The sequence below is a fragment of the Salmo salar genome, chromosome ssa28 (genome assembly GCF_905237065.1).
Source record: "Salmo salar chromosome ssa28, Ssal_v3.1, whole genome shotgun sequence".
Lineage (NCBI taxonomy): Eukaryota > Metazoa > Chordata > Actinopteri > Salmoniformes > Salmonidae > Salmo > Salmo salar.
The window spans coordinates 26,029,377-26,042,732 of record NC_059469.1 but is presented as its reverse complement, the minus strand read 5'-3'; positions in this window follow the sequence as shown (position 1 = coordinate 26,042,732).

Genomic DNA, 13,356 nt, shown 5'->3' with positions numbered 1-13,356 from the left:
ATACCCTCTGTCCACTCCCCAGACCCAACCCCTAACCCTGTATACCCTCTGTCCACTCCCCAGACCCAACCCCCTATCCCTGTATACCCTCTGTCCACTCCCCAGACCCCTAACCCTGTATACCCTCTGTCCACAACCCTCCCCAGACCCCTAACCCTGTATACCCTCTGTCCACAACCCTCCCCAGACCCCTAACCCTGAATACCCTCTGTCCACTACCCAGACCCAACCCCCTATCCCTGAATACCCTCTGTCCACTCCCCAGACCCCTAACCCTGTATACCCTCTGTCCACTACCCAGACCCAAACCCCTACCCTGAATACCCTCGGTCCACTCCCCAGACCCAACCCCCTATCCCTGTATACCCTCTGTCCACCACCCAGACCCCTAACCCTGTATACCCTCTGTCCACCACCCAGACCCCTAACCCTGTATACCCTCTGTCCACTACCCAGACCCCTAACCCTGGATACCCTCTGTCCACTCCCCAGACCCAACCCCTATCCCTGAATACCCTCTGTCCACTCCCCCAGACCCAACCCCCTATCCCTGTATACCCTCTGTCCACTACCCAGACCCCTAACCCTGGATACCCTCTGTCCACTCCCCAGACCCAACCCCTATCCCCGTATACCCTCTGTCCACTACCCAGACCCAACCCCTATCCCTGTATACCCTCTGTCCACTACCCAGACCCCTAACCCTGGATACCCTCTGTCCACTCCCCAGACCCCTAACCCTGTATACCCTCTGTCCACTACCCAGACCCCTAACACTGAATACCCTCTGTCCACTACCCAGACCCAACCCCCTATCCCTGTATACCCTCTGTCCACTCCCCAGACCCCTATCGCTGTATACCCTCTGTCCACTACCCAGACCCAACCCCCTAACCCTGTATACCCTCTGTCCACTACCCAGGCCCACCCCCCTATCCCTGTATACCCTCTGTCCACTCCCCAGACCCCTATCGCTGTATACCCTCTGTCCACTACCCAGACCCAACCCCCTAACTCTGTATACCCTCTGTCCACTCCCCAGACCCCTAACCCTGGATACCCTCTGTCCACTACCCAGACCCAACCCCCTATCCCTGTATACCCTCTGTCCACTACCCAGCACCCCTAACCCTGTATACCCTCTGTCCACTACCCAGAACCCCTATCGCTGTATACCCTCTGTCCACTACCCAGACCCAACCCCTAACCCTGTATACCCTCTGTCCACTCCCCAGACCCCTGACCCTATATACCCTCTGTCCACTACCCAGACCCAACCCCTATCACTGTATACCCTCTGTCCACTCCCCAGACCCCAACCCTGTATACCCTCTGTCCACTACCCAGACCCCTAACGCTGTATACCCTCTGTCCACTCCCCAGAACCCCTATCCCTGTATACCCTCTGTCCACTACCCAGACCCAACCCCTAACCCTGTATACCCTCTGTCCACTACCCAGACCCAACCCCTAACCCTGTATACCCTCTGTCCACTACCCAGACCCAACCCCCTATCCCTGAATACCCTCTGTCCACTACCCAGACGCCTAACCCTGTATACCCTCTGTCCACTACCCAGACCCCTAACCCTGTATACCCTCTGTCCACTACCCAGACCCAACCCCTAACCCTGTATACCCTCTGTCCACTACCCAGACCCCTAACCCTGTATACCCTCTGTCCACTCCCCAGACCCCTAACCCTGTATACCCTCTGTCCACTCCCCAGACCCCTAACCCTGTATACCCTCTGTCCACTACCCAGACCCAACCCCTACCCTGAATACCCTCTGTCCACTACCCAGGCCCAACCCCCTATCCCTGAATACCCTCTGTCCACTCCCCAGACCCCTAACCCTGTATACCCTCTGTCCACTACCCAGACCCACCCTAACCCTGTATACCCTCTGTCCACTACCCAGACCCAACCCCTATCCCTGTATACCCTCTGTCCACTACCCAGACCCCTAACCCTGGATACCCTCTGTCCACTACCCAGACCCAACCCCTAACCCTGAATACCCTCTGTCCACTACCCAGACCCCTAACCCTGTATACCCTCTGTCCACTCCCCAGACCCTAACCCTGTATACCCTCTGTCCACTACCCAGACCCCTAACCCTGTATACCCTCTGTCCACTACCCAGACCCAACCCCTAACCCTGTATACCCTCTGTCCACTACCCAGACCCAACCCCCTATCCCTGTATACCCTCTGTCCACTCCCCAGACCCCTAACCCTGTATACCCTCTGTCCACTACCCAGACCCAACCCCCTATCCCTGTATACCCTCTGTCCACTCCCCAGACCCCTAACCCTGTATACCCTCTGTCCACTACCCAGACCCAACCCCTAACCCTGTATACCCTCTGTCCACTCCCCAGGCCCAACCCCTATCCCTGTATACCCTCTGTCCACTCCCCAGACCCCTAACCCTGTATACCCTCTGTCCACTACCCAGACCCCTAACCCTGTATACCCTCTGTCCACAACCCGACCCAGACCCCTAACCCTGAATACCCTCTGTCCACTACCCAGACCCAACCCCTAACCCTGTATACCCTCTGTCCACTCCCCAGACCCCTAACCCTGTATACCCTCTGTCCACTCCCCAGACCCCTAACCCTGTATACCCTCTGTCCACTCCCCAGACCCCTAACCCTGTATACCCTCTGTCCACAACCCTCCCCAGACCCCTAACCCTGTATACCCTCTGTCCACTACCCAGACCCAACCCCCATCCCTGTATACCCTCTGTCCACTCCCCAGACCCCTAACCCTGTATACCCTCTGTCCACTACCCAGACCCAAACCCCTAACCCTGAATACCCTCGGTCCACTCCCCAGACCCAACCCCCTATCCCTGTATACCCTCTGTCCACTACCCAGACCCCTAACCCTGGATACCCTCGGTCCACTCCCCAGACCCAACCCCTATCCCTGTATACCCTCTGTCCACTACCCAGACCCCTAACCCTGGATACCCTCTGTCCACTCCCCAGACCCAACCCCCTATCCCTGAATACCCTCTGTCCACTCCCCAGACCCTAACTCTGTATACCCTCTGTCCACTCCCCAGACCCCTAACCCTGTATACCCTCTGTCCACTACCCAGACCCCTAACACTGAATACCCTCTGTCCACTACCCAGACCCAAACCCCTACCCTGAATACCCTCTGTCCACTCCCCAGACCCCTAACCCTGTATACCCTCTGTCCACTACCCAGACCCCTAACACTGAATACCCTCTGTCCACTACCCAGACCCAAACCCCTACCCTGGATACCCTCTGTCCACTCCCCAGACCCAACCCCCTATCCCTGAATACCCTCTGTCCACTCCCCAGACCCCTAACCCTGTATACCCTCTGTCCACTCCCCAGACCCCTAACCCTGTATACCCTCTGTCCACTACCCAGACCCCTAACACTGAATACCCTCTGTCCACTACCCAGACCCAACCCCCTAACCCTGTATACCCTCTGTCCACTCCCCAGACCCAACCCCCTATCCCTGAATACCCTCTGTCCACTACCCAGACCCCTAACCCTGGATACCCTCTGTCCACTCCCCAGACCCAACCCCCTATCCCTGAATACCCTCTGTCCACTCCCCAGACCCCTAACCCTGTATACCCTCTGTCCACTTCCCAGACCCTAACTCTGTATACCCTCTGTCCACTACCCAGACCCCTAACCCTGGATACCCTCTGTCCACTCCCCAGACCCAACCCCCTATCCCTGAATACCCTCTGTCCACTACCCAGACCCCTATCCCTGAATACCCTCTGTCCACTCCCCAGACCCTAACTCTGTATACCCTCTGTCACCTACCCAGACCCAACCCCCTAACCCTGTATACCCTCTGTCCACTACCCAGACCCAACCCCCTATCCCTGTATACCCTCTGTCCACTCCCCAGACCCCTATCCCTGTATACCCTCTGTCCACTACCCAGACCCAACCCCCTAACCCTGTATACCCTCTGTCCACTCCCCAGACCCCTATCGCTGTATACCCTCTGTCCACTACCCAGACCCAACCCCCTAACCCTGTATACCCTCTGTCCACTACCCAGGCCCACCTCCCTATCCCTGAATACCCTCTGTCCACTCCCCAGACCCCTATCGCTGAATACCCTCTGTCCACTCCCCAGACCCCTATCCCTGTATACCCTCTGTCCACTCCCCAGACCCCTAACCCTGTATACCCTCTGTCCACTACCCAGACCCAACCCCCTATCCCTGTATACCCTCTGTCCACTCCCCAGACCCAACCCCCTATCCCTGTATACCCTCTGTCCACTACCCAGACCCAACCCCCTAACCCTGTATACCCTCTGTCCACTACCCAGACCCAACCCCCTAACCCTGGATACCCTCTGTCCACTCCCCAGACCCCTAACCCTGTATACCCTCTGTCCACTACCCAGACCCAACCCCCTATCCCTGTATACCCTCTGTCCACTCCCCAGACCCCTATCGCTGTATACCCTCTGTCCACTACCCAGACCCAACCCCCTAACCCTGTATACCCTCTGTCCACTCCCCAGACCCCTGACCCTATATACCCTCTGTCCACTCCCCAGACCCCTAACCCTGTATACCCTCTGTCCACTACCCAGACCCAACCCCTAACCCTGTATACCCTCTGTCCACTCCCCAGACCCAACCCCCTATCCCTGTATACCCTCTGTCCACTCCCCCAGACCCCTAACCCTGTATACCCTCTGTCCACAACCCTCCCCAGACCCCTAACCCTGTATACCCTCTGTCCACAACCCTCGACCCAGACCCCTATCCCTGTATACCCTCTGTCCACTCCCCAGACCCCTAACCCTGTATACCCTCTGTCCACAACCCTCCCCAGACCCCTAACCCTGTATACCCTCTGTCCACTCCCCAGACCCCTAACCCTGTATACCCTCTGTCCACAACCCTCCCCAGACCCCTAACCCTGAATACCCTCTGTCCACTACCCAGACCCAACCCCCTATCCCTGAATACCCTCTGTCCACTCCCCAGACCCCTAACCCTGTATACCCTCTGTCCACTACCCAGACCCAAACCCCTACCCTGAATACCCTCGGTCCACTCCCCAGACCCAACCCCCTATCCCTGTATACCCTCTGTCCACCACCCAGACCCCTATCCCTGGATACCCTCTGTCCACTCCCCAGACCCAACCCCCTATCCCTGAATACCCTCTGTCCACTCCCCAGACCCAACCCCCTATCCCTGTATACCCTCTGTCCACTACCCAGACCCCTAACCCTGGATACCCTCTGTCCACTCCCCAGACCCAACCCCCTATCCCTGTATACCCTCTGTCCACTCCCCAGACCCCTAACCCTGTATACCCTCTGTCCACCACCCAGACCCCTATCCCTGTATACCCTCTGTCCACTACCCAGACCCAACCCCCTATCCCTGAATACCCTCTGTCCACTCCCCAGACCCAACCCCCTATCCCTGTATACCCTCTGTCCACTACCCAGACCCAACCCCTATCCCTGTATACCCTCTGTCCACTACCCAGACCCAACCCCCTATCCCTGTATACCCTCTGTCCACTCCCCAGACCCCTAACCCTGTATACCCTCTGTCCACTCCCCAGACCCTAACCCTGTATACCCTCTGTCCACTACCCAGACCCCTAACACTGAATACCCTCTGTCCACTACCCAGACCCAACCCCCTAACCCTGTATACCCTCTGTCCACTACCCAGACCCAACCCCCTATCCCTGAATACCCTCTGTCCACTCCCCAGACCCCTAACCCTGTATACCCTCTGTCCACTACCCAGACCCAACCCCCTATCCCTGTATACCCTCTGTCCACTCCCCAGACCCCTATCGCTGTATACCCTCTGTCCACTACCCAGACCCAACCCCCTAACCCTGTATACCCTCTGTCCACTACCCAGGCCCAACCCCTATCCCTGAATACCCTCTGTCCACTACCCAGACCCAACCCCCTAACCCTGTATACCCTCTGTCCACTACCCAGACCCAACCCCCTATCCCTGAATACCCTCTGTCCACTCCCCAGACCCCTAACCCTGTATACCCTCTGTCCACTACCCAGACCCAACCCCCTAACCCTGTATACCCTCTGTCCACTACCCAGACCCAACCCCTAACCCTGTATACCCTCTGTCCACTACCCAGGCCCAACCCCTATCCCTGAATACCCTCTGTCCACTACCCAGACCCAACCCCTAACCCTGTATACCCTCTGTCCACTACCCAGACCCAACCCCTAACCCTGTATACCCTCTGTCCACTACCCAGACCCAACCCCCTATCCCTGAATACCCTCTGTCCACTCCCCAGACCCCTAACCCTGTATACCCTCTGTCCACTCCCCAGACCCCTAACCCTGTATACCCTCTGTCCACTACCCAGACCCAAACCCCTACCCTGGATACCCTCGGTCCACTACCCAGACCCAACCCCTAACCCTGTATACCCTCTGTCCACTACCCAGAACCCCTAACCCTGGATACCCTCTGTCCACTCCCCAGACCCAACCCCCTAACCCTGAATACCCTCTGTCCACTCCCCAGACCCTAACTCTGTATACCCTCTGTCCACTCCCCAGACCCCTAACCCTGTATACCCTCTGTCCACTACCCAGACCCCTAACACTGAATACCCTCTGTCCACTACCCAGACCCAACCCCTAACCCTGTATACCCTCTGTCCACTCCCAGACCCAACCCCCTATCCCTGTATACCCTCTGTCCACTACCCAGACCCCTAACCCTGGATACCCTCTGTCCACTCCCCAGACCCAACCCCCTATCCCTGAATACCCTCTGTCCACTCCCCCAGACCCCTAACCCTGTATACCCTCTGTCCACTCCCCAGACCCTAACTCTGTATACCCTCTGTCCACTACCCAGACCCCTAACCCTGGATACCCTCTGTCCACTCCCCAGACCCAACCCCCTAACCCTGTATACCCTCTGTCCACTACCCAGACCCCTAACCCTGTATACCCTCTGTCCACTACCCAGACCCAACCCCTAACCCTGTATACCCTCTGTCCACTACCCAGACCCAACCCCTAACCCTGTATACCCGCTGTCCACTACCCAGACCCAACCCCTAACCCTGTATACCCTCTGTCCACTCCCCAGACCCCTAACCCTGTATACCCTCTGTCCACTACCCAGACCCAACCCCTAACCCTGTATACCCTCTGTCCACTCCCCAGACCCCTAACCCTGTATACCCTCTGTCCACTACCCAGACCCAACCCCTAACCCTGTATACCCTCTGTCCACTACCCAGACCCCTAACCCTGTATACCCTCTGTCCACTACCCAGACCCAACCCCTAACCCTGTATACCCTCTGTCCACTACCCAGACCCAACCCCTAACCCTGTATACCCTCTGTCCACTACCCAGACCCAACCCCCTAACCCTGTATACCCTCTGTCCACTACCCAGACCCCTAACCCTGTATACCCTCTGTCCACTACCCAGACCCAACCCCCCTAACCCTGTATACCCTCTGTCCACTACCCAGAACCCCTAACCCTGTATACCCTCTGTCCACTACCCAGGCCCAACCCCTAACCCTGTATACCCTCTGTCCACTACCCAGACCCCCTAACCCTGTATACCCTCTGTCCACTACCCAGACCCAACCCCTAACCCTGTATACCCTCTGTCCACTACCCAGACCCAACCCCTAACCCTGTATACCCTCTGTCCACTACCCAGACCCAACCCCTAACCCTGTATACCCTCTGTCCACTACCCAGACCCAACCCCTATCCCTGAATACCCTCTGTCCACTACCCAGACCCCTAACCCTGATACCCTCTGTCCACTCCCCAGACCCAACCCCTAACCCTGAATACCCTCTGTCCACAACCCTCCCCAGACCCCTAACCCTGAATACCCTCTGTCCACAACCCTCCCCAGACCCCTAACCCTGAATACCCTCTGTCCACTACCCAGACCCAACCCCCTAACCCTGTATACCCTCTGTCCACTACCCAGACCCAACCCCTAACCCTGTATACCCTCTGTCCACTACCCAGACCCAACCCCTAACCCTGTATACCCTCTGTCCACTACCCAGACCCAACCCCTAACCCTGTATACCCTCTGTCCACTACCCAGACCCAACCCCCTAACCCTGTATACCCTCTGTCCACTACCCAGACCCAACCCCCTATCCCTGTATACCCTCTGTCCACTCCCCAGACCCCTAACCCTGTATACCCTCTGTCCACTACCCAGACCCAACCCCTAACCCTGTATACCCTCTGTCCACTAGACCCAGACCCCTAACCCTGTATACCCTCTGTCCACTACCCAGACCCAACCCCCCCTAACCAACCTGTATACCCTCTGTCCACTACCCAGACCCAACCCCTAACCCTGTATACCCTCTGTCCACTACCCAGACCCCTAACCCTGTATACCCTCTGTCCACTACCCCAGACCACCCTAACCCTGTATACCCTCTGTCCACTACCCTACAGCCCCCAACCCTCCCCAGACCCCTAACCCTGAATACCCTCTGTCCACTACCCAGACCCCTAACCCTGAATACCCTCTGTCCACTACCCAGACCCAGACCCCTAACCCTGTATACCCTCTGTCCACTACCCAGACCCCTAACCCTGTATACCCTCTGTCCACTACCCAGAACCCCTAACCCTGTATACCCTCTGTCCACTACCCAGACAACCCCTAACCCTGTATACCCTCTGTCCACTCCCCAGACCCAACCCCTAACCCTGTATACCCTCTGTCCACTCCCCAGACCCCTAACCCTGTATACCCTCTGTCCACTACCCAGACCCAACCCCTATCCCTGGATACCCTCTGTCCACTCCCCAGACCCCTAACCCTGGATACCCTCTGTCCACTACCCAGACCCCTAACCCTGTATACCCTCTGTCCACTACCCAGAACCCCTAACCCTGGATACCCTCTGTCCACTACCCAGACCCAACCCCCTATCCCTATATACCCTCTGTCCACTCCCCAGACCCACCCCTAACCCTGTATACCCTCTGTCCACTACCCAGACCCAACCCCTATCACTGGATACCCTCTGTCCACTACCCAGACCCAACCCCTATCCCTGTGTACCCTCTGTCCACTACCCAGACCCCTAACCCTGAATACCCTCTGTCCACTACCCAGATGCCTAACCCTGTATACCCTCTGTCCACTACCCAGACCCAACCCCCTAACCCTGTATACCCTCTGTCCACTACCCAGACCCCTAACCCTGCATACCCTCTGTCCACTCCCCTATCCCTGTATACCCTCTGTCCACTACCCAGACCCCTAACCCTGCATACCCTCTGTCCACTCCCCAGACCCTAACCCTGTATACCCTCTGTCCACTCCCCAGACCCAACCCCTAACCCTGGATACCCTCTGTCCACTCCCCAGACCCACCCCTAACCCTGGATACCCTCTGTCCACTCCCCAGACCAACCCCTAACCCTGGATGCACTCTCCTTTGAGTTTTCTGGGTAACAGACTACTGAAACATTATTACTTGAATTAATTGATGTACTTTACTGTATATTTTTTTCACCCATCTCTACGGGAGATGAAGAAGAAACTAAATGAAGAGGGAAATAGCAAGTCTAGATCTGAGCCATCTTATAAATATTTTTATTTGTCAACCAAGAAGACAAAAATGTCTGTCTTCTACCATCAGACAGTTTAAGTGCTTTCAGCACAGGGAACTGTCCTTATCATAGAAGTATTCTATCAGTCAATCAACCATGGCTGGTAGGAGTCCTGCCATGTGAATGCCATCCTCACTGCCAGGGTTCTGACCACACAAAGGGAAGAAACACGCACCAGCCATGAGAACAAGCACAATGTCTACAACCACAGGGACTTTATACTGATTCAAAGGAGCAGTCTGTCATTTCTTTGTCACATGTGGCCACTGGAAGAAATGCACAAACAGTCAAGTCTCAGGCAACACACACACACACACACACACACAGTTCCATTGAAGTCAATGGACTCCAGTCCTACCGAATCTATACTTTTTACCAGATTTGAAACTGCAGATTGCAGCTTTAATACAGATGTATAATAACTGTACCTGAGCTCCAACAAACCTGCCACCTTAAACAAGGGATATGCAATATTTACAATCCCAAAAACGTATGGCACTACGTTTTACCTACATTTGCAAAGGTATTTTATTATGATTAGATAATAGATATTGATGATGATTTGATATTCATTAATGAGCAGATTTGATTTATAATGTGGTGATTCTTTGGTTTTGTGTAATGAATAGGCTGTTTTAACAACATGCTTTTGGATGATAGAGAAACTCACTTTTGCCATATCACACACACACACACTATGTTCCTGCATGGTTTAAACCAGAGCCATTTACACAACAAGTGTCATCTGTACAGCATGTCATCTCCATATCACCATTACTTAATTCCAGGGAATGCATTTTAAAATGGCTTGCCATAGTTACAACTGTTACCTACTACTGCAATGTCACATCCTACCTGCCTGTGTAGAGTCCCATGTCAAAGTGAACTGTTACTCCCACATGCATGAATTACTGCAGATGCCAACACAACAGGTTAATGGGAAATTTCACAGAGGACGATACATGTTTCCAATGATATCATCAATTAGTAGACATTTAGTAGACAATGCAAACTCATAATTGGTTAAAATCACACGATGCACACTGATGATGTCATTGGAAACAGTTATCTTTTTACTACATAACACAGAAATCTGCCATATTTTATATACTGTATGTTGATGTTGGGGGGATTCTGGAGATGATGAAGTTCAATCTTTTTGAAATTTCCCTTGAACTATTCTCTGTCAAGTGACCTATCCAGGGACGCACAAGGGCATAGGAACACAGGGGGCTGAGGGTTTAGCTTCTGGGCTGAGTGGATGCGGATACAGGGGGCTGGAGCAGGGGGCTGGAGCAGGGGCTAGAGCTGGGGGCTGGAGCACGGGCTGGAGCTGGGGTTGGGTTTGTACAGGAGCACATGGACTGGGTGTATGCTTTCCCTGTAGAATATTAGCCCAAATTCCCATAGTTCTGCTATAACTATCTGCATGCATGAAGCAGAGAGCAGTGATGTTTCCCCTAGACACTAATCAAAGGTCAGTTCTAGCATTTTATCCCCAAATAGTAAGGTTAGGATTGTGTATTGGGAAGCTGATGCTAGATCTGTGTCTACAGTGCCTTGCAAAAGTATTCATCCGCATTGGCGTTTTTCCTATTTTGTTCCATTACAACCTGTAATTTAAATGGATTCTTATTTGGATTTCATGTAATGGACATACACAAAATAGTCCAAATTGGTGAAGTGAAATGAAAACAATATCTTGCTATAAAAAAAGTAAAGATAAAAAATGGAAAAGTGGTGCGTGCATATTTATTCACCCCCTTTGCTTTGAAGCCCCTAAATAAGATCTGGTGCAACCAATTGCCTTCAGAAGTCACACAATTAGTTAAATAAAGTCCACCTGTGTGCAATCTAAGTGTCACATGATCTGTCACATGATCTCAGTATATATACACCTGTTCTGAAAGGCCCCAGAGTCTGCAACACCACTAAGCCAGCGGCACCATGAAGACCAAGGAGCTCTCCAAACAGGTCAGGGACAAAGTTGTGGAGAAGTACAGATCAGGGTTGGGTTCTAAAATAAATATAAAATTTTGAACATCCCATTAAATCCATTATAAAAAAAATGGAAAGAATATGGCACCACAACAAACCTGCCAAGAGAGGGCCGCCCACCAAAACTCACGGACCAGGCAAGGAGGGTATTAATCAGAGAGGCAACAAAGAGACCAAAGATCACCCTGAAGGAGCTGCAAAGCTCCACAGCGGACATTGGAGTATCTGTCCATAGGACCACTTTAAGCCGTACACTCCACAGAGCTGGGCTTTAAGGAAGAGTGGCCAGAAAAAAAGCCATTGCTTAAAGAAAAAAATAAGCAAACATGTTTGGTGTTCACCAAAAGGCATGTGGGCGCCTCCCCAAACATATGGAAGAAGGTACTCTGGTCAGATGAGACTAAAATTGAGCTTTTTGGCCAAAAAGGAAACCCTACGTCTGGCGCAAACCCAACACCTCTCATCACCCCGAGAATACCATCTCCACAGTGAAGCATGGTGGTGGCAGCATCATGCTGTGGGGATGTTTTTCCATCAGCAGGGACTGGGAAACTGGTCAAAATTGAAGGAATGATGGATGGCGCTAAATACAGGGAGATTCTTGCGGGAAACCTGTTTCCGTCTTCCTGAGATTTGAGACTGGGACGGAGGTTCACCATCCAGCAGGACAATGACCCTAAGCATACTGCTGAAGCAACACTCGAGTGGTTTAAGGGGAAACATTTAAATGTCTTGGAATGGCCTAGTCAAAGCCCAGACCTCAATCCAATTGAAAATCTGTGGTAGGACTTAAATATTGCTGTACACCAGCAGAACCCATCCGACTTGAAGGAGCTGGAGCAGTTTTTCCTTGGATAATGGTCAAAAATCTCAGTGGCTAGATGTGCCAAGCTTACAGAGACATACCTCAAGAGACTTGCAGCTGTAATTGCTGCAAAAGGTGGCTCTACAAAGTATTGACTTTGGGGGGGTGAATAGTTATGCACGCTCAAGTTTTCCATTTTTTGTCTTATTTCATGTTTGTTTCACAATAAAAAATATTTTGCATCTTCAAAGTGGTAGGCATGTTGTGTAAATCAAATGATACAAACCCCCCAAAAAGCTATTTTAATTCCAGGTTGTATGGAAACAAAATAGAAAAAATGCCAAGGAGGGTGAATACTATCACAAGCCACTGTGTTTAAGGACAACTCCTACCTTGGGCTAGGGACTCAGCTTGATGTAGAGAGGAGCAGGACGCAGACCTGGGCTTATGAAAAGCCAGGCTGAATTGGATGTATAGTTTGGTGGAGGAGTTATAGTCTATACAAATGTGATAAGCATGAGAGAAAAAGACCAGTCTAATATAAGCTGACAGCTGCAGAGTACAGTCAGGATATCAGGACAATGTTACATTTTCAAGGACAGAAAGACACCCCTGTAAAGTCAAACAGGCTCAGATGAGAGGAATGGATGTTGTTTGATAGGAATGTATGCCAATGTACACAGGGGTTTGGAGTTAGAGATGTATAGAGCGAGGAAGAGGTTTTATAGTGCCCTTACTTTAATATATAGGTAGTCCGACAATGGGCTCTGTCCTATTAATCTGTAGCAATAATAATTCCCTAAAACCAGCCTGGGACCGTCACGATTCACTGCTGGTTAGCTGCTATTAGACTGAGCTTAGAATGAGCTGCTCTGTAT